The sequence below is a fragment of the Aethalodelphis obliquidens genome, unplaced genomic scaffold, assembly GCF_003676395.1.
Source record: "Aethalodelphis obliquidens isolate GAN/ISIS:26980383/991018 unplaced genomic scaffold, ASM367639v1 scaffold19, whole genome shotgun sequence".
In the NCBI taxonomy this organism is placed as follows: Eukaryota; Metazoa; Chordata; class Mammalia; order Artiodactyla; family Delphinidae; genus Aethalodelphis; species Aethalodelphis obliquidens.
The window spans coordinates 13,198,049-13,223,712 of NW_020837963.1; the positions used below are offsets into that span (position 1 = coordinate 13,198,049).

Genomic DNA, 25,664 nt, shown 5'->3' on the forward strand with positions numbered 1-25,664 from the left:
CATAGTAGGTATTCGAATATTTGGTGAAAGAGAAAGAGACAGAATGAAAGAACAGAGAGAAAGAGCGAGAGAGAGAAAGAGAGAAGGAAGGAAGGAAGGGGAGGGAGAGAGGGAGGGAGAGAGAGAGAGAGAGAGAGAGAGAAAGAGAGAAAGAGAGAGAGAAAGAAAGAAAGAAAGAAAGAAAGAAAGAAAGAAAGAAAGAAAGAAAGAAAGAAAGAAAAAGAAAGGGAAAGAAAAGGAAGGAAGGAAAGGAAGACAGAAAGGAAGGAAGAAAACAGAGGCAGAGAGGGAGGGAGGGAGGGATTCTCACTCCATATCATCAGGGTCACAGATGAAGGGCTTAAAACAAACATTAACTGGTTCTTCTACCTATAGAAAGAGATTCTATCAGGAAGCAGTGAAATAATTAAGCATTCATTTAAAATGAGTAATTACACTACCAAATGTGAAATAGATAGCTAGTAGGAAGCAGCCGCATGGCACAGGGAGATCAGCTCGGTGCTTTGTGACCACCTGGAGGGGTGGGATAGGGAGGGTGGGAGGGAGATGCAAGAGGGAGGGGATATGAGGATAAACGTATACATATAGCTGATTCACTTTGTTATACAGCAGAAACTAACACACTATTGTAATGTAATTATACTCCAATAAAGATGTTAAAAAAAATTTTTTTAATGAGTATCTAGTAAAAATGCCAGGACAAAAACTACACAATACATTGGATCCCAATGAAAGGGATCGCAAGGCACCAAACGACAATCATCATCATTTGTAAGCCACCTTCTTCTACGGTTCTTTGAACAATTATTGCAAAGGATTGGCCAATCTTGTGAGTCGGCATAACAAACCAGCCTACTTCATGATTTAATTCCATTTAAAGCCAATACTACACATTAAGGAAACAAAACGAACCATCCGTGTTCAGCTGAACTCTGCCCAATTGTTCTTTCGCCTCCATTGCAACTTGCTCGGCGGGCCATCTAGAATTTTAAAGGTAATGACTGTAATGATAGTAGCACCTCAATTTATAAGGCACCCTTCTTCTAAGGCATTTATTAGTCTTCAAATACCATGTTAATTAGGCTTCTGCCATTCTTGAAAGTTATGATTTAATCACCTTCACCTTGCAGAAGGTTAATGGAGACATGAACAGGTTAAGATGTGTGGCAAAGGTCTCAGGGCCAGCTGGGAAGGAGCAAACTCTTGTCCTGGGACACCATCCACGCGATTAACAACAGCTACCACCGGGGTCTCCACCACGGGGGTGATAAAAAGAAACAGGCATAAAGCAAGCCCGTCACTTTTTCTTTCATCTCTGTTCTCAGGACTCATTCCACACCTAACCCAGGGTCATCTTAGTTCCCTAAGGCGACCAGAAGCAAGTCACACACACACACACACACACATCTAATTTTTCACAACAAAAAGGGTTCTTAGGGAGAAGTTGGCTGGAAGATGAGAGGAGAAAAGTCTGGAACAACCGATCTTTATTTTCTGATCTTTATTTTCATTGTTTATTTTATCTTTTATTTATATTTATTTTTGTTGATTGATATTTATTTTCTGATATGGACAGTTATTTTCACCACCCCTTTCCCCAAAGATCAACATGATGCTTCATTGTGGGCGCCTCTCAAGCGCAGCTCCCCTGGATGTCTTAACTACTCTCCTGCCCACAGGCAAGAAGACAGACCAGTTGGCCCCTCTGGGTCCTATCATTCTGCCCTATCATTATGCAATATGTTATCTTCCTTTCAAAGTTTCTTCAACTGTTTCCTCAAGTTAATGTCTTATCTATTAAGAGCAGGATCCGTTGGCAGAAATTATTGAAGGTTTCAATCTATTGCGTATCAACCATACTCCCGATTCCAAGCGGAAGTTGAGAGTCAAATCCCACTGCCATTTGTTAGGGGAAGGAAAGAAATATGCATGTTCGCATTTGTAAATGCAAAGACTGTCTCTAGAAGGTTAACCATAAACTCACAATGGCTGTTGCCTTGGGGGAGGGGGACCAGGATAAAAGGGGGCAGGAAGATTTATTTTACACTTTACATCTCTCATACCTTTTGAAGGGTAATTAAACTGAAAAACAATACGTGCAACAAAAACTGAAGCTTGGAAACTATTTCCGCTGGAGCCCTTCATCAGAAAAATAACGATGATGACTTGGCATCTTGGCTTACCTACAGTGCTTGGCAACCGAAGAGCTTACTAGTTAGACGGTGAGCTCCCTGAAGGCAGGGGACACTTTAATTGTACCTTAAATCTTTTTCCTTGTATTAGCTACTGATTGCTACATAACAACCCCACACCCCCAAATTTAGCAGTTAAAACACAAGTATTAGCTCAGTTTCAGTGGCCCAGGAACTCGGGCACGGCTCAGGGTCTCTCAAAGGCTACAGTCAAGGTGTCACCCAGGGTGCAGTCCTCTAAAAGTTCACCTGGGAAGGCTCCCAGCTCACTCACAGGGCTGTTGGTGGGATTTGGTTCCTCATGGGCTATTGGCTACCTTAAGTTCTTTGCCATGTGCGTCTCTCCACAGGGCAGCTCACAATATGGCAGCCGGCTTTGCTCAGAGCAAGTCCAAGGATGCGACAGACAAGGGCTTAATCTCCAAAATATACAAACAGCTCATACAACTCAACAACAAGAAAACAAACAAGCCAATGGAAAAATGGGCAGAAGACCTTAAGTGCAAGTCCAAGGAGTCTTTTTGCACCCTAGCCTTGGACGTGACATGCCACCCCTTTGGCCACATTCTATGCGTTAGAAGCGCATCACCAGGTCAAGCCCAAACACGAGGAGAGTGAATACCCAGAAACAGAAGCCACAAACTACACTTAATGAGAACCCTGAGACATTGTAGCAGGGTCCCAACTTTGGTCAAAAGTCATTTGAGACAGCTCTTACGGAACAAGCGTGTCTCTCAGTAAAATGAAACCAGAGAGACACAACTTCACTCAGACCAGCTTCGGAAGATAAGAGGCATTATAAGCACTCACGGATGGAGCTGGGGGGCTCCCAGAAGAGGCAAAAATAAAATTCACAATTAACTTTCAACATCAAAGTTGGTATCAGCTATGGTCTGATGTTCATTTTTTTTTATGTTCACAACACCATACGTGGTGTCGATACCCTATTCTTTTTGGAATGATTAATTATCAATTCTTAACTTGTGCAATGAAAGAGAAATAAAATACTCAGGTGTAATGTCAAACATTAGCTTTCTGTGAAGTCCATTGTAAAGCACTGTGGCATTTAAATGCTAGAGTTCAAAAGCTGAAGAAATCAACTGACCTTGAAGTTCACATATCTGATCCTCGACTTCGAGTATGATGACTCTCAAATTCACGAGCTTATCAGTATATGTAAAATAGGTTAAAAAAAAAAAAGCTGAAACTAACATACCATTGTAAAGCAATTATACTCCAATAAAGATGTTAAAAAAAAAAAAAAAGCAAACAAGATTTTTTCTTTTCCTCACTTAAGTAAATCCTTGAAAGGGTTAACAAATATTCAACTTGTCGATTTCTTTAACAAGTCCTTTTAAAATGAAAATGCATAAGTTCGCCTTGGCTCTAAACATAGCTGAAGGTTTTAACAGGATTCACTCTGTAAATGCCTGGCTCCCAAGTTACTATGTGCAGCTGTAAGGAACATCCTGTTGTGTGTTTACATATATGAACAGCTTCGGGAATATAACAATTAAAAGAGTCAGATCTTATATCCTGCTCAACTATGGTAGGCTGGCTTCCAATTCAGGGCGGGGTTGGGGGGAAGACCAAGAAAACTCGGAAGATGTGTGGGTGGGCGGAAGAGTCACAATTACACTGGCAACAGGGCTTTACAAGAGTTTGCCAGCGATACCCCAGGCCAGAGAAATTACTTCGTTTAAACTCTCAGATACACTTGCCTACTCCTCACATTTTACAGCCCTGAAAGTCTGTTCATTGGCTTTAGCCAAAGGGGTTGCCTGATGGCAATAATACTGCACACAAGATGTGAGAAACTTATTTTTCCTGTGAACGGTTTTATCCTAAGAGAAAGACGTGGCTTCACATTTCCTTTTCCAGCTCACCTGCCCCTCCCCCTCCCCCTGATTAGGAGATGATTTCTAAGTGGTCAAGAGTCCAGTTTCAGCAGCCACGTCCCTGATTCCATCATGATTTGGACAGAAGACAACTTCCTTGTCTCAGCAATGCAATCATGATTTATGTGGCCTGGCCAACGCTGGCTGTGCAAACAGTCAGCCAGGTGGTTAAAATTCATTAAACAGACTTACAGACCATTCACATAACCACTGCTGGTCAGATGTGAGCGACCTCCTGAACAGCAAAAGGCAGGCCTTCAGTTCAGATTGATCTGTTTCCAAATCACTTGGGGAACGTCAGAAAAAGAAAAGGGCGAGGACCCACGAGTGTCTACTTTCTCAAACTCCTGGGAAAGTAGATTGTATTGATGTACAGAGTTAGGACCAGGTTCCTGGTCTAGGCTAAAATGTGAATAATGAATTTCCGTTCTTGCCAACAGATGAGTTATTTTGATGATATTCTTTACTCTTTTATTCTCAAGGCTTTCATACCCATCTGAAGAGCTCGGTTGAGTTTTTATAACACTATCAAGTAGTTAAGATCTTAAAACAGAACCACCTATTTTAGAGCCATAAGGGTTATTAGAGAGAATGTCCAAACTCTTCATTTTTACAAGAGGAATTTGGAGCTCAGAAAGGTTAGGGGAGGTGACAGTGCTGGACCTGTATTGAGTCTCCCCCCTGCCCCAGTGTCTCCATCTGTACAGTGGTGATTAATGGATTACCTAAATCTTCAAACAGTTATTGAATGCCTAGTAGGCTATGGACACTGGGATGAATAAGATATGATGACAGTCTCCTCAAGAGGAGAGAAACCATCACAGAGATCATTATGGTTCAATATGGTAAAGGGGAGGAGAGGGTTGCAAGCCTCAGATGCAGTGGGAGCTTGAAGAAGTCATACCTGACCCAGCCTGGTACCTGACCGAGCCTGGGAAGTACCCGGGAGGGGCTCCAGGCCAGAAGAACACTGAAGCTGAACCTTAAGCAATAAAGAATTGTGTTCCTTCAAGAAAGTGCAAAGGGGAAAAAAGTGCCCTGCCCTCCCTTTAGAATTCCTGTGAAACTAATGTCCAGCATGTGAAGGTACTTGGTAATCAGCAAATCACTACACAGACCTTAGCTACGAGGTTAAGTGACTGAATCAAGGTCACTCACAAGCTGATGCTTTTCAGAATCCAGTCCGATGTCTTGGAGTTATTCCACTCAGTTATTTCAATCACTTCCCCCAATGTTTATATCTAGACATTTCCATAAACTTGAGTGAGTTTTTGATACACTAAAAGATACCCCATAGACAGCAGACTCTTACAGCATCCAAGCAGTTCTCTGCCTAGACGTCGGGTTAGAATGACGCCAGGTGCATGCCGGTTGGGTGACCAGTATCTCAGCATCAATATAGTTGATGCTCCACAAGTGATTCTAATTTGTAGCCAAGTTTGACCACCCCATGTATCAGCACAGCCAAGAATGGGCTGCAGGCTCCCACCCACAGACAATTCCTCAGTCACCTCTGGTTTATACATCTCAAGGAAGGCTCCAGAGAACATGAAATCCACTTGTTTCAGTCTGGACTGTAACGTGGTCCTTTAAGGAAAACAGATTTAGCCTCTGAATGATGACTGGCCTAGATTAATACTAGCTTGTCTTTTCTGAAGGTACACAGGTTGACAGGGCAGGGGGGTGATGCCCAGAAGCATGACAGGTGGCGGAGAACAGACTGTCTGGGCTAAAAATGCCCTACAGAGAAGGAATAAAATAGATAATGGTCAGATTACAGTGGGAAGAGTGCACCTGGAGGAATGAAGGCATGGAGACAATAATATCTAAGTGAATTCCTGTCTTAGAGAAGTACTACTGTATTTATTGTGGTTCTTTGAAAAGGATGACAGTCATAAAACAGGATGGATGCATCTGTCTCAAAACAACAACTTTTTAATGTTTCTATTTCTTTTAATCATACAGGCAGGCCCATGTAAAATAAGAACTTTAAAGGTATCAAATACAGCTGGTAGATGCTGAAAATGAAGCCATAAAATACTTCTTCACACGATTCACAGGAAAATCTAAAAGAAAATTAAGTATCGGAGAAAACACAGAAGTCATCTTTTCTACCATTTATCAAAGGTCCCTGGTTGTTGTTCTTTCATCAACGTACCTGGTCCTCCCCATCCTTGGTGTCCTTGCTACTCAACGTGAGGTCTGCGACCAGCCGCATCTCCATGACCAAGAGCTCATGAGGATTACAGAATTTCACCAACCAAACCAGAATCCACTTTTTTGTTTTTTTGCGGTATGTGGGCCTCTCACTGCCGTGGCCTCTCCCGTTGCGGAGCACAGGCTCCGGACGCGCAGGCTCAGCGGCCATGGCTCACGGGCCCAGCCGCTCCGCGGCATGTGGGATCTTCCAGGACTGGGGCACGAACCCACGTCCCCTGCATCGGCAGGTGGACTCTCAACCACTGCGCCACCAAGGAAGCCCTTTTTTAAAAAAATTAATTAATTTATTTATTTTTGGTTGTGTTGGGTCTTTGTTGCTGCGCGCGGGCTTTCTCTAGTTGCAGCGAGCGGGCGCTACTCTTCGTTGCAGCGCGCAGGCTTCTCATTGTCGCGGCTTCTCTTGTTGTGGAGCACGGGCTCTAGGCATGCAGGCTTCAGTAGTTGTGGCACACAGGCTCAGTAGTTGTGGCTTGCGGGCTCTAGAGCTCAGGCTCAGTAGTTGTGGTGCACGGGCTTAGCTGCTCCACGGCATGTGGGATCTTCCCAGGCCAGGGCTCGAACCTGTGTCCCTTGCATTGGCAGGCGGATTCTTAACCACTGCGCCACCAGGGAAGCCCCAGAATCCACTTTTTAACAAGAACCCCCAGGAGATTCACATGTGCATTCATGTTTGAGAAGCCATTGGTCTACACTATACCACTGGTCTACACTATAGAAGTAGGCACTTTCTGGAAGGTCCATCCCAGCCATGGGCGGGCACAATCAGGCACCAGATTTTCTTTAAGATCCACTTAATTTCCAGTATTACCCCCACCCCAATCGGAACTTTTTATTATTTCCCAAGTCATTCTTCTGAGGAACCCAAATCATTCCTCAAGGTGGCCCTCCAATGTAACCCCTTGTTGGGAACCTTCCTGAACACCCCTAAACTGAGCTAGTAACTCCCTCCTCTGTGCCCCCATAGCCTCAAGTTTCACGCACCCCTCCCTCACCCCTCCAGGCTGGTCTCCATTCACTCCCCACCCACTAACATTCCACTGATAGTCATCAAACCACAAGCTTCGGCCATTCTATCAGCCACTGAGCTACAGTGAGCAGGACAGAAGCTTCCAGGCTCATAGGGCAGCACACCAGTCATCCCACAGATAAATAAAGGGTTACGCGCATGAGTACAAGAGAAAAAGAGCAGAGGGCATACATTGGGAGAGACCTATTTCATTAGGGTGGTCAGAGAACGCTCTGAGGAAACGACACTTGAGCCAAAAAGCAAGAGATGAGGATTCATTCAGGGGAAGAGTTTTTCAGGTGAGAAAGCCACAAATGTGTAGGTGCTGAGACAGGAAAGGGCTCCTCACAGAAACTGAAGTAGGACGAGAACAGACCTAGCGGGGAGGAAGCAGGGCCGGGCCCGGCGAGCCATGGAAAGGAGGTAAGTGCTCTTGTAACTGCAATGCTGAGCTACAAAAGGGTTTTGCAGGCGGGTGTGGACGTGCTTCGGGATGAATGGCTGCTCTGGGCTGGAAGGTGGAAAATGGAGAGAGGCATCAGTCAGGAGACTCGTGGGATGGTCCAGGAGAGGGAGCGGGTGGCAGGTGGAGAGAACCAGGTGGATTCAAGATCTTCTGGAGGTAGAAGCAACAGATCTTGGAGATGGAATGGAAATGAAGATGAATGGAAATGAAGGTCAAGGTGGTGTCATGTGGGAGAGAAAGGGGTCACAGCTCAAGTCCAGCTAGAGAGGAGTCGTCTTCTAAACTGGTTGGGGTTCAGTGCTGGATGTGTTGTGTCTGGGGTGGGTGCTCTCAAGAGATACTCAAGTGGAGGGAACAGGCTGGCAGGGAGAAAAAGCTGGCTGTAATGGAAAGTCAGCAGAAATCGGCACATTAATAGTATTTAAAGCCATAGAAATAGAGGCGATTGGGCTTCCCTGGTGGCGCAGTGGTTAAGAATCCGCCTGCCTTTGGGAGTGATGAAAATGCTCTCAAATTGATTGTTGTGATGGTCTTACAACTTTCGAATATATTAAAAAGTATTGTATACACTCAAAAAAAAAAGAATCCGCCTGCCAATGCAGGGGACATGGGTTCGAGCCCTGGTCTGGGAAGATCCCTCACGCCACAGAGTAACTAAGCCCGTGTGCCACAACTACTGAGCCCGTGTGCCACAACTACTGAGCCCACGTGCCACAACTACTGAAGCCCGCGCGACTAGAGCCCGTGCTCCGCAACAAGAGAAGCCACCGCAGTGAGAAGCCCGCGCACCGCAACAAAGACCCAACGCAGCCAAAAATAAATACATAAAAATAAATTTATTAAAAAAAAGAAATTAAAAACAAAAGAAATAGAGGTGATTACCTCGTAGAGGGGGAAGCAAGCCTGGGACTGAGTCCTGCAGAACCCCAGCATTTTATGATCATGCCTGTCCATCATTTACAGCAGGATTTCTCAGCCTTGGCACTACTGACACTCCGGGTGGGAGACCTCTTCACGGTGGAGGCTGTCCTGTGCATCATCTGTTTAGCAACATTCCCAGCCCCGACCCCTAGATGCTAGTAGCATCCCCTATGTTATGATAACCAAAAATGCCCCCTGGGGGCCCAAATCACCTCTGGTTGAGTAGGTCAGGGATATTTTTGCAAAGTTTTTAATAAACCTGTTGCCTGTTTCTGTCTCAACATGTTCACAGCCAACCCAGGATAAGTGTCGCACAAATCATGTCAACTTTCTCAGGTTCTGGCTTTGTGGACAAGCACATAAAATTGATTGAATAAAAGCAGCCCGAGTATTAAGCTTCACTTTGCTCCATCTCATGGAAAACAATTGTTATACTAACCCCAAAAGACTTTCCAGGTCCTGAAAACTCATTATCTTTTGACAATAACATAAACCCAAACGAGAACAGTGAGTGGATGTAGGCATTCGCTGTTTTCCCTCGGATGCAACTATTTTCTAGTTCAGAGTTATAGAATGATCTAGAAGTTTCCAAGTATCATTAGCAAAAAGATCTCTCACCCAGACCAAGATGTCACAAGAGTCCATTTTTCCCAAATAGGAGCCAACTAACAATCAGCCCCGGTATTATGTGGCATTTGCAAAAGAACGGCAGTAAGTTACAAGAGGCGGGGCCAAAATCTTAAAATATCTATTTTCGTGTGTGACTATTTTGCTAAGTAATAAGGTCCAAGAACTCGGTTAGTCTCATCTGGCATCTTTCTAAAAGAACGAAAGCCATAAAATTCATGTGATCAGGCTAGAGTGGGTTCTTTTTATCCCAGGGTCACTGCAAAAACAACCAACTTAATATACTTAAGATGTAATTGTATTTAGAACAGCTCCTACAATTTAAGCACTGTGCTGGGGGCCGGCGGGCTACAACATGAGTGAACCTTAAAAAGGGGCTCTGCTCACCGAGGTGACAACCTCATGCAAGAGACAAACAGACCAGCAATCACCATGGCGTTCGGGGGATGACACACCCCTGGGCCGCATCCTTCCTGCTTCTCGCCTGCTTGAGGAGTCCTAACACACTCCTCCCTGCCATGGCTGGACATTGCCTTGGAATCCTACTCATCCAATACCTCTAGGCCAGTGAGTCTCAACCTGGAGCGTCATCAGAACCATCTGGAAGTTCTGTTGAGCCACAGAATGCTGGGTCCCACTTCCTGAGTTTCTGATTCAGTAAGTCTGGGTGGGACCCTCAGCTGTGTTCATGCTGCTGCTGCTTCTGGGACCATACTTCGAAAACCAGTATCTAGGCAACTACTACACATCAAGCCAAGTTGGCATGTGAAATAAAAGCTAGCCACCGTCTCTGAGATGGCGTGATCCAAGCTGGGAGAGGAACGTACGGAGAGGGACTGGAGCAAAAGAGGGGCCCCTCACTTTGACCTGGGAGCGTGAAGCAGCAGGAAGTCTTCCAGGAGGAAGTAGCACCTGGTCAGCAGGTGGAGGGGGGGAGGGGAAAGAGGGTCGCAGGTGAAGAACACAGCATATGCAGAGACCCTGAGACAGAGGGAATGTGCTCTGTCCCAGTAGAATTCTGGGTAAAAAGGGAAATGACATTTGTTATCAGGTAAAGTTAGCAGCAGCAACTGCACTATTAACTGCAGGAATGAAAACGTTCCTTTTCTACGGAAAGCATTTTAATGATCAAATATTTCACTGTCATCCTTTTTCCTTTTGCGCTGAGTGCTTTCCTCCTTAAACAATAGCCCCTGCCTTAAAAGAGTCTACCACAATACCAGGGTTATTAAATACTAATAACCCTGCTATTTGAATATCACTAAGGACGTGTGCAAACATGGCAGGCTCAGAGTTAGTCTAAAGATGGTGGCTGCAACAGACCAGAAAACAAGCAAAGACATAAAGTAAAAACCTCAGGATCACATTTAAGTGGAGACCAATCGAGGCAGAGGTAGAGGAGGGAAGGATCTAGGTGTATTTTGTCATACACCCTATACACATATTAAAAAGCATGATTTGGGGTGTTTTTTTTTTTTTTTTTTTGCTGTGTTTGGTCTTGGTTGCTGCGGGCAGGCTTTCTCTACTTGCGGCGAGCAGGGGCTCCTCTTCGTTGCGATGCGCAGGCCTCTCATCACGGTGGCTTCTCTTTTTGCGGAGCACGGGCTCCAGGCGCCCGGGCTTCAGTAGTTGCGGTGCACGGGCTTAGTTGCTCCGCGGCATGTAGAGTCTTCCCAGACCAGGGCTCGAACCCAGGTCCCCTGCACTGGCAGGCGGATTCTTAACCACTGAGCCACCAGGGGAGCCCCATGACTTGGTTTTTAGACGAGGCCACACAAGCCATGTTAAATACCCTACTGCCCATGAGAAGTTCCCTGACTTTAGCGAGTTCCCATTAAATACACAACTGGCCCCTTCCCGCGTCTGCTACAAACATTTTGTGTGTTGGTCCTGCCAACTAGGCAATACTGTATCAGGCTTCCACTGCCATCCTTGTCCGTAAAGCAGGGCTAGAGCATTTGCACAGCTGCTTTCTTTCCTCAAATTTCACTGCTTTATTGGCACTAAAAAATAGTCGAATGTATGATTTCACAAAAAAAAGCCAAAATTAAAAGGCTGACCCCGAGGATGGCAAGCACTGGTTTCATAAGGTTTCCAACGTCCCTGTGGAAATCGTCATACCCAACTCCGCGCTTCTGGTTCCCAAGGTTACGTGTCTCCAGCCAAGATTTCTGAATCTATCAGAGCTCGACCTCTGGCCCCTCCTGGGTGTCCCAGCAACTGGAAGTTAACACGACCAAAGCTGAATTCTTAATCGTCCAGCCTGCTCCTCTGTCTCTGACATCATTATCTCCCATCCCTTATGTTAGAAACCTGAGAATCACCTGCTCCTTCCCTTCCGTGAGGTCCTCGAATCTGATCTATCACCAAGACCAAGACTCCACTTCTAAAATGCAGCTCCCGCCCTCTGCGTCTCACCTCTGCTCTGTCATCCTGGCCCAAGCCCCCATGACCTCTCTCTTTCGGCCACTGCAGCAGCCTCCTAACTGGTCTCCTCCCTGCTTCTGGTCTTGGCCCCCTCCGCCCCTACCCATTCTCCACATCACAGCCTGAGTTTTCAGCTGAAATCAGAAATCAAATCATGGCACTCCACTGCGTACAAATACATCAATGCCTTCCTATCAGCTTGGTCTCTGCCTACCTCATGCCATGCTTCTTAGCCCCACTGTCACTTCTCCCCAGCTCTCCTGGCCTTCTCACAGTTCCCAGAACACAGCACTGAGCTCTCACCACAGGGCCTTTGCACATGCTGCTCCTGTGGGCTGGACCAGGAAAAGCCTCAACTGGTCTCAACTTAATGTTCTCCTCCAAGACGTCTTCCTGGGCTAAATCTTTTATTGTGGCAAAATATATACAACATAAAATTTACCATCTTAGCCGTTTTTAAGAGTACGGTTCAGTGGTATCAAGTACGTTCACACGGTTGTGCAGCCGCCACCACCATCCACCTTGGGAACGGTTTCATCCTTCCAAACTGAAACTCTGTACTCATTAAGCAATAATTCCCATTCCCCCTCCCTCCGCCCCTGGTAACCACTGTTCTACTTTTTGCCTCTATGAATTTGACTATTCTGTGTACCTCATATGAGTGGAATCATACAAGTAGTTGTCCTTTTGTGTCTGCCTTATTTCATGCAGCATAACGTCTTCAAGGTTCATTCATGTTGTGCTGTGTGTCAGAATTTCCTTCTGTTTTAAGACTGAATAGTATTCCGTTGTATGGATAGACCACTTTGTGTTTATCCATCCATCCTTCCACGACCATTTGGGCTCCTCTGGGGCCATTTTAGAGTCAGCCCTCGTTATTCTCAGTCATGTCTTATTTCCCTTTAAGTGCTTATTACAGATTCTAATTCTAATATCAGTCTGTTTCATATCTCTTTTGTTCAATATTTTGTTCAATATCGACTCCTGCCACCTCTCCCGCAACAAGCCCGTAAGTGTCACAAGGGGGCAGCCCCTGTCTGTTTTGTTCATCCTAGAATTAACCACCAGGACCTAGCACGGGAGCTGGAGTGTAGTGGGCATTTAATAAGCAAATGTTGACGTTTTAAATGAAAGAAAATCATTAGGTCACTAGAAAGCCACTAGTGTTCAGATTCACTCACAAATTCCACGTACTTTGTATTCAGCTATGAAAGATAATAAATTAATGCACATGCGCGCACACACACACTCACACACACACCCCTTCACAGAGACATATTTAGCTCTCTGGGCACAAACAGTTCCCTTTCTAACATTAGTTAATCTATTTGTAACTAACATACATTTCCATTTCCTGTATTCTTTTCAAGAATGCCTCATGTGCAAAAGTAACTTGTGTACTCAGCAATTAAGAACTTAAATACTGATAAATGCTACAACGTGGACAATTACACTAAGCAAAGCACCAAGGAAACATTATGCTAAGTGAAATAAGTAATCACAAAAGAACATATGTTGTACGCTTCCTTTTATATAAAATGTTCAGGTAGGCAAATAGAGAGTCAGAAAGTAGAGTAGAGGTTGTCAGGAGCTAAGGGGAGAAGGAATATGAGTGACAGCTAAAGGGTACGGGTCTTCTTTTTCGGAGTGATGAAAAGCTTCTAAAATAGACTGTGGTGATGGCGGTACAACTCCGTCAATATACTAAAAACCATGGAATTGTACACTGTAAAAGGATGAACTGTACGGTACATGAATTATATCTCGATAAAACTGTTTGAAAAAAGATAACCTGTGTGTGTGGAGATGGGGGTGGCCTGCCTGAGTTTGCAGGCTGGAAAACGCTCGCCTTCCCAATTAGACAATGCATGGCAAGGTTGGGAGGAGTGGGGCAGGGATCACAGCCTTGCCTGCAATTTGGCCGCTGGCCTGCAGGGGCAGCCTGTTTTTCTCTTACAGAGGAGGCCTCCTGGCCCCGCGTACCCCGATGGTTACAGACCATCTTCCTTCCAATACAAGCAAAAGCCTCTGCTTCCTGGAAATCATCATTTTCTACCACCTCCTCTCTCCCTCCAGCAAGGTAGAACATGCTCTAATGATAAACAAAGTTCTCTGTTGAAGTTCTCTGAACCAACACCTTATATAAATGTGTACCTCTGAAGAGCCTCTTTATAACCTAGTATGAGTGATCTGAGCACACTGAATTTACAGCGTTTTGAAATTCAGATTTCCATTTGCAGCCCAAGCTCTGCCAGGAAAGTTATCTTTGCCTCCTCTTTCTCTTACACCCCATATCCAGTCTGTCCGGAAATCCTGTTGGCACTACCTTTAAAAAAACATCCACAACCTTCTCTCTCTCAGACGTCTCACGCTGGTCCCAGGCTCCAACATAGCTCACCTGGTTTAGCCTCCTAACTAGTCTCCCAACCCAAGAGCCCTCCCTGGCCTGGTCTCCACACAGCAACCAGAAGGACTATTTAAAATACAAGTCAAATGAAAGATCACAACCCTCCAATGGGCGACAGCCTGCACCGACTCCCCCCTACCCCTCAAACCATCTTGCACAGTCATAGCCAAAATCCTTCTGCTGCTAGGAAGCCCTGCACGATGGGGCTCCCCACCTCTCTGCTCTGTCTTCCCCATGCCCCGCCCTCCCCCACTCACAGGTTGGAGGAATAGCCAACTACTGCCTGCATCACACCAGCCAGGCACCGAGTCATCTGTCCCCTCTGCCTGGGACACTCTCCCCACCCCCAGATCTTTGTGATTCACCCTCTCCCTGCTGAGCCTTCACCCAGATACCACCTTCTCCACTCTCCAACTGCATCTTGCCCCCTTGCACACCCTCCCAATTCCTTTACCCTGTCCAGCTTTCTCTCTTTATCCTCTGCAGCACCAATCTTCAAAAATACCATGTAATTTACCTAGTTATTATCCACAGTCTCCCTTCCCTCTCTAGAACGTGAGCTCGTTGAGGGCAGGCTCTTTAGCTCCTTGATTGACTAACAGATGCCAAGTGCCAGGCACACAGGATGTGCTTCGTAAGTATCTGTTGGCCAGCTAGCTGTTTGTTTTGGACTTTAAAGGCTAAGGAGGAGGGTCCACTCTGTGAATTGACTAAGGAGACAGGAAATTCCCTGGGAGAAGCCATGAGTTTACTTCTCTAGCCACTCAAGACGCTAGAACTCAGGAAATGAGACCAGCAGTTACTAAGAGTACAGGGTCTGAGCAAACCTTCTTCAGCTTTAAAAAAGAGTGTTGGTCCGAGTGATCTCAAGGATCCAGGACACACTGGATGCTACTATGTCACCACTCAAGAGTCTGAGGTTCTCAAACTGACCTTTGAGAATTTTCACCATGTTTCTCTAGGTAAGGGGGAAAGGCTAAGAGTGATTTAAAAAAACATTCTAAACAATCTCAAATTGAGCTAGACAAAGTATCAAACCGCCAAGAGATTAATACCCTTTTTGTGGCTGGGACTGGCACAGGATAGGAAGATGGAATGATACCCAAGAATGGTGATATTTGGGGTTAGTTTGAAGTCTGTGTGTGCGTGTGTGTGTGTGTGTTTACTTAAAAAAAAAGCCTTGCTTTTTAAATATCCTTATCTTGGCTAATTTTCAGGGCACCGTATGAGCAAAAACTCACATAAAGAGTCTACTGTTCTCGGGTTTCCCTGGTGGCGCAGTGGTTGAGAGTCCGCCTGCCGATGCGGGGGACACGGGTTCGTGCCCCGGTCTGGGAAGATCCCACATGCCGCGGAGCGGCTGGGCCCGTGAGCCATGGCCGCTGAGCCTGCGCGTCCGGAGCCTGTGCTCCGCAAGGGAGAGGCCACAACAGTGAGAGGCCCGCATACCGCAAACAAACAAACAAACAAACAAAAGAGTCTACTGTTCTCTAGAAAATACAGATTAAGATGTCTTTAGCCTAATAGACTGACATCTAATCATGATCGAAAGGGTTCTGGTTGTATCCTGCTCCACAAAGAAGCACACTAGTACACAGATGCAACACCTGATGATTCTGTCATCCTACAGTCTATTAGTGATCTCTTGCCTTTCTTCAAAGCCTATCTTGAAAACCATGGATTGTACCCTAAGGTAGAAAACAATCTGATTTTTAAGTATTGCATTTTTCAGACATTAAATATCAATTTTTCTCTCATTCTAACCCTGCCTCCTCCAAAAACAATTTTTTTTTATCTTTAATTCAAGTCAGTTCTGGGGGAAAGTTAAGGATTTTTGCCTCCACTAGAGAATATCCTCCCTGGAAGGCAGCTGTGGTCAGCATGGGTCTCCAGACGGTACGGCCAGGTCTCCTGAGCTTTTATGCCCACCCCAGCACACAGCACAGTGTCACCCACACTGCAGGCCAGCACGTGATGATACGCTAAAGGACCACCAGCTTCGTCAGAGCAGCTGCAGGTGAAAATGAGAAATGAGGCTGCCCTTCACGTGTCTTCCAGGTAACCAGCCTCCCTGCAGTTCCTCCTGTTCTTATCTCCAAGATGTTTTGGAGGAAAGTGTGATAGTAAATACTACATGACCCTGCCCATCTTAACCATGTTCTATGAACAATGAATCTCACAAAACTGAATCAGATCTCAACAGCTCCCGTGAAGAAACAGATACTCATAGGCCCATGCCTGCAACAGCATTATTCACAATAGCCAAAGATGGACACAACCCAAACGCCCCTCAGCCAATGAATGGATCAACAAAATGTGGGATACAGACCCACCATTTGGTGGGTGGAATATTATTCAGCCTTGAAAAGGAAGTGGAAGGAAATTCTGACTCATGCTGTGACAAGGATGAACCTTGAGGACATTATGCCGAGTGAAATCAGCATCACAAAAAGACATATATTGTATGATTCCACGTACACGAGGTACCTCAGAACAGCCAAATTCACGGCGACAAACAGATGCTATCAGCGGCCACAGGGAGGGAGAAATGGGGAGTTACAGTTGAATGGATACAGTGTTTCCGAATGGGACGACGAAAAAGTTCTGGACACGGATAGTGGCAGAGCTGCAAGATACTGTGAATACGCTTAACGCCACTGAATTCACCTTAAATATGGCTAAAATGGCAAATTTTATAAATATTTTACCATGATTAAAACAAAAGCCCCATGAAATAAACTTCTGCACTAGAATGAGATCATGAGGAACCTCCTCACCTCCCAGTGTTGTTCTGGTACCAAAAACAGAGCATAGATTTTCATTTAATTCTCACCATCTCAGCAGCTGAAGAAGCCTACACTCTTAGTTTCATCGTTTTAACAAAACTTCTGAGCTTATAGAGCATCTGCCCGTGCCTGGCTTAGAGGCCCACACATGTGTTTCCAATATGGTGGCAGGGCCACCCTTTCCCAGTGTGAAATATATAAACCCCGACCTGCCTCCCCACACGAGTGACTATTTCAACCACCAAAGTCAAATGGCTGTTTTCTTATAGAGAGTGTTAAATGTTTCTCCTGGATGCACAGATCTCTGATCTTAGAGAATAGTCTCAATAGTTCACTGGGTCCCAAGAAGACACAATAAAGATTTGTCCACAAATCATATCACACTTTATAAAATAAGTAATGCATCCAACTCACGGGAACTTCCCCAGACAGCAAGAACGGGCGATCAGAGACTGTAAGCGGATAATGCTTGGTGCCCGAGTTGTTCCGATGAGGCTATTCCAGCTCAACTCAATTTGAGTAAAGGTTAGAAAACTGGTTTCAAATGCTGCCTTGCTCTAAATCAAGCAAACCTCAACTCTGGTGAACAGAAGCCACACAGCAAAGAGACAAAGCCATAAATGACAGCCCTGTAAATAAAGACCAGAGCTGCTAGCCAAAGGTCAGGCTACACACGTACTCAGTGAGCAGTGCCAGGCTTCTCGGTCACGCTAGGGGGAGGTGTCATCACCACAGAAGGATGGCCCCAGAACCGGGGTGACCTGACACCCCCCAACCCCAGGAGTCCTTTCCCCAAGACTGAGAGCCAGCTTCCTACCACTGATCTGTCATAGCCTCCAGGCCCAGCTCTCCTTTATTAAATGCAAATTCACTGGACTTGAAGACTGATAATGAACACAGAGCTTCAGAACTGGGAGCGGCCAGGGCCACCCTCCATGGTCTAAGACAACCACCTCTCCAGGCAGAGAGGGACAAAGTCCAGATCAGGAAGAAAGACAACACCAGATCTACTTTCTTACCAAAGAGGAAAAGAGAAAAAAACACGACTCAGGCCCTCTGTGAATCCCGCAGGCTTCCGTGAAGCAAGTGGGTAATCCCCAGCACAGTGCCTGGAGAAGATGTTCAAGCCATTGTTTTAAATGAATGAATGGATGGATGGATGGGTGGATGGATGGGACTGTAGCAAAGGTCTCTGTCATTAGCGATGCTCACCAGGTGCCACAACTCAGAAACCATGCAGAAAGTACCGATCCTTTAAAAAGACTCAAGGTTCAGAAACTCCCAAGTTTTGAACAGGGAAGAGTAATTTTTTTTTTTTTTTTTTTTTTCCCATGCAGAGGCCTCGCGCTGTTTTGGCCTCTCCCGTTGCGGATCACAGGCTCCGGACATGCAGGCTCAGCGGCCATGGCTCACGGGCCCAGCCGCTCCGCGGCATGTGGGATCTTCCCAGACCGGGGCACGAACCCGCGTCCCCTGCATCGGCAGGCAGACTCTCAACCACTGCGCCACTAGGGAAGCCCTAATTTTTCTTTTTTTTAATACAAGAGTACAGAGGGGAGGAAGATGAAAGACAGACGGGAAGTGGGGGGAAAGGAGACCCAGCAGTGCTCAGTATGTCCCAAGGGCCTCCCTCCACTCTGCAGGAGGATAGAATGCCCCGGTGGGAGCAGCCTCCCCTCGTGGCTGTGACTGAGTGAGCACATCCCTAGGTCACTGAGCGCCCTGGTCCTTCGTGCCACTCCCCAGACACTTGGGCTCCAGAACCCAAGCCCTGGATCTGAAAGTTCAGAACCTCGCCCCTGCTCCAGGGGACTCTTTCTTACCAATGCCTGGTGCAAACAGACACCTATGTTTGCTAAATGAATACTAACATACAGAGTGATTCCCGTTTCCCGCATAGTCTAGGAGAAAGGCAATGGCTGCATGAGCCATAAATATTTGCTGAGAGATATCAACAACACAACAGTAATAATACTGACTACTTTTAATTGAGCTCTGTGCTAAGCCCTTTTAGATAAATTCTCTCGTTTGGAACTCAGCACACAACGCTCTGAGATAGTACTATTACTATTCCATCTTACAGATGAGGAAACTAAAGCTAGATCAGTTAAGTACTAATAACTTGCCCTGGGTTATACAGCTAGGGAGCAGCGAGGCCTAGATTCCAAGCCAGGTCACAGGACTCCAAAGCACCTGCTACTAACCCCTCACTGCTGCCTCTGGGTTCAGTCTCCATGGGACCAGTTATCAAACATAGTTCCCATTGTGCATGGTTTTGGTGACAATTTATTTTAACATGCAACACACTTAGAAGAATTAGGAAAAGTATTAATATGTTCCTAAATAATCAGATGATAAAAAATCCTTTGTTTTCTAATAAAAATGAGAAACAAGACTGTTTTATACACACACATACACACACACTGATGTGCATGTGTGTGTGTATACCTTCTAGACTCTTCTTCCATAACGCCAGCTCTTCGGTGACACAGGACCTCAAAAGATCTCAGACTGGATATTATTTATAGCTGGGCACAGGGATGGGGATTTGGGAGTAAACTGCTTAACAGAATAAACCTGTCTTCTTTTCGTGTTAATAAAACTCTTCTGGTAGCAAATTAATTTTTACTTATCTTAATAAGTAACAAAACAACACCTACAGGCATGAATGCAATTAATCTAATTGAACAATGCCAACAAACAGACCTGAAAACTCACAAGATACCTAAAGACACCCAAAAAAACCATCCCAGGAGACTAATCTAGAAGCAGATATAGAAGCAAATTCTAAAATTAAGTGCCTAAGAAATTGTAAAGGCACCTCTCTTTACAGACATGGGACATGAACAGACCCCATAAAACTTGCTCTGGTATCTAAAAAGCAAGTTCCTCTGCATTTGTAAGAGCGCAGGCTTCTTTTACAATGATTGAAACTAAAGAGCAAAGGTAACGAGTAGATTAAAATCTCTCTCAGGTGAGTTATAAGGATCACCTGGATTCCATGAATGTTTGGGAAACACTAAAATTGAATTCAAACTTTAGTAAGGCAATAAAATATTTAAAATACACCAACTATCTGGGCATCATACTAATATTTTTAAAATATCCATTTAATAAAGAAAATAAGAAAGCAACATTCGAACACCTATTATGTGTAAGGAAGGTTCGCCTGTTCTCTCATTTAATCCTCAACAACCCAAGGAGGCTGAAAAATATTTTTTCCAGCAAATGAGTAAATTCAGAAAATTTAGGAATTCATCTAAGGTTATACAATTTTTAAAGTAAATAAATAAGAATAAATTGCAAACATTAAATGCAATTTAAAGTAAAAGAACTGAAACCTGTGGGGATCTAAATCCATATGTTTTCCACGACTCCTTGCTTTAGAAAACAGAGAAAGAAGGAAGGAAAAAGAAAAAAGGAGGAGGGAAAGGGCAACAGATAGGGCAAGAAACATTCCACAGCTGCATGTGGTCAGTGCTGTTGCTGCCAAGACCACAGAAAAATACAGGTGAAACAGAGCCAGTCCTCAACTCGCTTTACACCTGCAGACAACTTACACATGCACGTTTTCACCACATTATTTTAAAGGCTCAATTACAAAAACATGCAAACAGAAAAACTCCTATTTCTATCACTAACAAGTAATAAGGGCATACCGATATGCATTTTCCTTAAAATAAAAAACAGAAAACCTGAAGGCCGCTTTCACGCAGATGGCATTTCCGTTCACTAGTATTAAGCTGTCTGAGTCTTGTTTGGCCCCCAATAACAGACCAAAGAAATCCTAAAAATTATGAATGTACGGTCACCATAAAATGGCAAAGGAACAGAGGTTAAGATTTCTCACCTAACATTAGAACATGGAAGCCTCCACTACCTAATGAATACCATTAGGAGGATTCCGAGGAATAACTGCAGGCAGGCAGATTTCTCCCCCAGAAAGTAACAAGCGACAGCTAATAACCGTTCATCACCTTTTGCACAGTATATGCATTTATAATAGGTTTTAATGAGGGCTTCAACAACAGGCCCGGAATTAATGAATGGCATTTTAGGTCCAATACAAAAGTACTCCCCAGACATGAAAATTAGAACTTCTACTTCACATTTTGTGCTGTTTTCTCTTTTAATCTGCCCTTGTGTTTACCATCACTGGAGATTTTATCACACATCATTTTTGGCTTTTGTTTTTTAAAAGCAGTTAACCTTCCTCTGGAGCCTACCGCGTGCTGGGTGGTCTTTCAGTACTCCGCCTGTGTTGTCTCATTTCATTCTCGAGGAATGAAGGCAGAGATGTGAAGGCAATGCAACCAGGAAGATGGGAGAGAAACTTTTCTTAAGCCAACAGGGCGGGCCGTTTCCGGGAGGGGAAACTGGCGGCGTCCGGAGCTACCCAAGGACTTCGAGCGCGCCAGGGGCTTCGCGGGCAGGACGAAGGGTTCGGGCGGGGCTGAGGGGGTCACTAAGCAGAAATGGAGCTCGGGTTCCCTTTCCCCGCGCGTATCGAACCTCCTCCGCCGTTCTGCATCGCCTCAGCACCCTCGTCCTCCCCTACAGCTGTTACTGATCAGTGTTCCAAGCCTCCCCTCCCCACCCCCGTCGGGGACCAGGCGCTTACACTCCCCGGAGAAGCTGGGCGGACAATTACAAGCTCTTCCCTCACCTGGGGAGGAGTGGGGAAGTGGGGGGGTTAAAACACTCGCCGTTCCCTGCAACACCCCTCCCCCAACAAGCTGCCACTCCGCACGCCCAGAGCGAGGTGACAGCGCCAGGCATCAAACTGGGGAGGGAAGGAGATGGCCTGTTGGCAGTGCCATGGGAGCTGGCGGATACGACCCTACAATCACCGGGGAAAAATGTACCCCTCTTCCGCATCACCTCCCAACCTGCACTCAGGCCCTCGGAAGATGTCTGGAGGGTTCCTGGTCCCGCAGTAGGCTTGGTGGGGGCGACCTCACCCTCCATCCCTCCCTGAAGGTGCTGCCGGTGCATTCGGCCCAAAGGTCTTTTTTTCGGACGCGTTTGCATCGGCTCCCAAAGGGGCCACCAGCAGAACCCTGTCAAGAGGGACTTCCAGAGGGGCGACAGATATTGCAGGGAAACCAGCGGCGCTCCTCAAGTACCCACAGGCCCTGCCAGGCTTGCCCCTCGGAACTTCAGCCCGGACCTGAGCGTAGCAAACGAAAGAAGAACCCAAACACCTCCCGCAAGTTCCCTCTCCTCCCGCAGGTGAAAAGCCCATGGCCTTCTCCACAGTGCTGCCTGCCCCACCAGCTGCGTCTCCCCATCCCCAAGGCAGCGAAGGCTCCCGGCACCGCCACCCAAATCCCACCCTTACGGGCTCAGGAGCCCGAGGGCGCGGACAGCTGCTGCCACTGCATCCCTGTTCTCCGGAGTCCGCCGCCCCCGGGCGGCCAGGGGACCTGCGGGGCCCGCGGGGTGCGGCAGATCAGGGGTCCCGGCGCCGCGCCCCTCCTTACCTGGCGCTCGCTGGGCCCCGACTGGGGCATCCGCCGGGTGCGCGCCTATCCGCGCGCTCGCTTGCGCACCTGCCCGCAGCAGCCGCCCGCCAGCCCGGCCCCAGCGCTGGCCGCAGCGCTAGCGCTTCATGGCGCACGGGGCTGGCCCGGGGCCCCGGGAAGCGTGTCCAGTTGGCGGAGGCTCCTCCGGCTCTCGCAGCTCTCCAGTGGCTCCCCGCCTGCCCCCGCCCCGCGTACGCGCCCCCTTCCTCTGCGGCCGCCCTTTTCCCTCCGCTCCGCGAGACCAGCCAAACTGGTTTCTCCGCTCCCGGGTGTTGCCTCTAGTCTCCTACTGGCAGCCGCAGCTGGGGCTGGGGGCGGGCCCGGCCGTCGGCCCTCCTTCTGTTCCTCCCCTGGGCGGAGAAGAGCTGGACGGCGAGCCCCGACACGGGCAGACGCAACCCAGGTCGAGCCCCGTGCCCTCGTGCGCCCCGGCGTTAGGGGGTCACCCAGGCCGTGCCCCGAGCGCGTCTCCCGCCTCGCCTGGCCCGCTCTCGGCTCCCCGGACGCTCCCGCCTCCCTGGGGACGCGATTGCCACCCCGCCCCGCCAGCCCCGCGTCACTTCGCCGCCACCCTCGGCCAGTCTGACCGCCGCTTGAGGTCGGTGACCGCGCCAGCCCGGAAAGCTGGCGAGGCCGCGGCTCGCCCGGGACCTGAGCTCCCTCGGTAAGGGGAGCTGTACCCTCTCGATGCCAAGTCACGTTCGGGGACCGGTCACCGAATGCGCGTCGCGGTTCGCCGCACGGAGGGCGGGGGAAGAGACAGCGCCAAAAGACTTCGAGAAACTTATCCTGTAATTGCAGCAAGCAGGCTTTCGGCTGAAACCAAACGCCCTCACCTTTACGGGTTTGGAGTCAAAAGGAGCCAGGGCGCGGCGTGCGAATGGTGCGGTGTAATTGGAACTTTTGGACTCACGTGCCTGGTTGCTAGCTGGTGTCTGGGCGCTTTGAAGCACCGTCCCTTACACCAGAAACTCTGTTCCGCAGAATTTTACTGCTCACTTGCTATGGAAAAGTCTCTGCGATAAGAATGGAGGAAAGTCAAAGATGAATCAAAGAGTTTGCTGAAAATGTACTAGGGGAGATAGGACTCACAGACAAATAGCAAGTTATCTGCAGATCAGAGAGGCCAAGAGTTCAGACTCCAAACTGGGGGCTTAAGGAAGACTTCATTTCAGAGGCCATGCTTGAGGTGAAACTCAAAGATCCACACTTTCCGGGATCTGGGTTGCATGAGGAGGATATTCAAAGAGTGGTCCACCAATTTGATCTTCAGTATATGAAAGATTCAACCGATATTGTTAAACACAGGTGGTGCTGGTCAGTCGTTTAATCTCTCTGAGCCTCAGTTTCCTCATCCATAAAATGAGTCTGGACCAGATGATCTCAAATAGTTCCTTCCAGCGCTTATTTTCTGAGCCCAACAACAGAGCAAATGTCTAGAAGCCAGAAAACACAGGGCCTGTTTAGTGACAATGGGGTAGACCAGATGGCTGGCAGTGCATCGGTAAACAAGACTAGTGAGGGAATTGGGGGCTGGAAACAGGTCCCAATTGAAGGCAGGCTACAGCGTTGGGGGGCTTGCTTTTGGCAGCATCTGCAAACGATTCAAAGTTCATGACCACAGCAGGGACATGATCAGGTTGTGTTTTGGGGAAAGTAAAGGGGAGAGTTTGGAAAAGGATAAGGCTAAGATTGGGATACCACTTGGTACAGTAGCATAAGGTGGGCCTGAAGGAGTTGCCGGTGGAAATGAAAAGGAAGAGGAGCTTCCAGGGACACCACGGAGAAGAAATGGCCAGGGCGCAGAGTGGCCAGAACCTGCACCCGACTGGCAGGTGGAAGCGTGGAAGATGAGCCAAGTTCTCCAGACTGGGTGACGGTATTAGGAGGAACAAGAGAGGTGGAGGGAGAGAGGCTGCTGAGAAGGGCAAATGCCAGTAAACCTAGGAATCAAGAGATGACTCCAGACTAAAGGAGGGATCCCTTCCTCCTTGCAGACATCCCAGCAAGAGCTCAATCTGTCCAAGAAAACATTGCATAGAAGAGAAACTATATTCAAACACATCCAATCCACGCCCATGCCCGGTTCTGATAAATACCATCCCCACGGCTGCATTTAACATCCCTGTGTAGACACTGAAGATTACAAGCTAGGTTGCTTCTCTTACAGACTATGAGGGAGAGGGGGAGGGGTGGGGGAGGGGTAGATGGGGAGGGGGAGGTGTGGACAGTGAGACAGGATGGGTGTTGTTTGAGAGATTTATTCATTTAACGAATGTTTATTGAGTCCCTGCTATGTGCTAGGCACCGTTCTAGTGACTTGGATACATCAATGAACCAGTCAGGCATATTGTATCTTAAAAGGCGACAAATGCTTTGAAAAAATAGAACAGGACTGGCTGGGAGGGCGCCACCGAGGAAGCCTTCTAGGGCACCGTAAAAGTTCTATATCTCGAACTGGGTGGTGGTTATACTAGTGTGTACATACATAAAAGTTAAACAACCTGTGCACTTAAGATTTGCACACTAAAAAATTAAATAATAAAAAAGAGCCAAACCAGACACCATAAAACTTGAAAACATAGAACACTCTTTGACATAAATTGTGGCAATATTTTTTTGATCTGTCTCCTAAGACAAAGGAAACAAAAGGAAAAATAAATAAATGGGACCTAATTAAATGTAAAAGCTTTTGCACAGCAAAAGGAAACCATGGACAAAACGAAAAGGCAACCCACTGAATGGGAGAAAATGTTTGCAAATGATATGACCAAAAAGGGGTTAATATCCAAAATATATAAAGAGCTCATACAACTCAACATCAGAAAAACAAACAACGTGATTAAAAAATGGGCAGAAGACCTGAATAAACATTTTTCCAAAGAAGACATACAGATGGCCAACAGACACAAGAAAAGATACTCAACATCACTAATCATCAGGGAAATGCAAATTAAAACCGCAATGAGATATCACCTCCCACCTGTCAGATGGGCTATCATCAAAAGACCACAGATAACAAATGCTGGCAAGGATGTGAAGAAAAGGGAACACTTGTACACTGTTGGTGGAAATATAAATGGGTGCAGCTCCTGTGGAAAACAGTATGGAGGTTCCTCAAAAAACTAAAAATAGAACTACCATATGATCCAGCAACTCTAGTCCTGGGTATTTACCTGAAAAAAAAAA

At 46.7% G+C, this 25,664-nt stretch overlaps 1 protein-coding gene across 4 annotated transcripts in view; it reads right to left on the reverse strand.

Moving 5' to 3' along the window:
- ATP8B1 (ATPase phospholipid transporting 8B1) overlaps positions 1–22,758 on the reverse strand; it is a 112,793-nt gene extending 90,035 nt beyond the window's left edge. For all 4 annotated transcript variants that reach the window (XR_003435269.1, XM_027118604.1, XM_027118602.1 and 1 more), the window contains exon 1: positions 22,434–22,758. The gene's annotated coding sequence lies outside the window, so the exon portion shown is untranslated. The remainder of the gene's footprint in view (positions 1–22,433) is intronic.
- Positions 22,759–25,664: the final 2,906 nt, after the last annotated feature.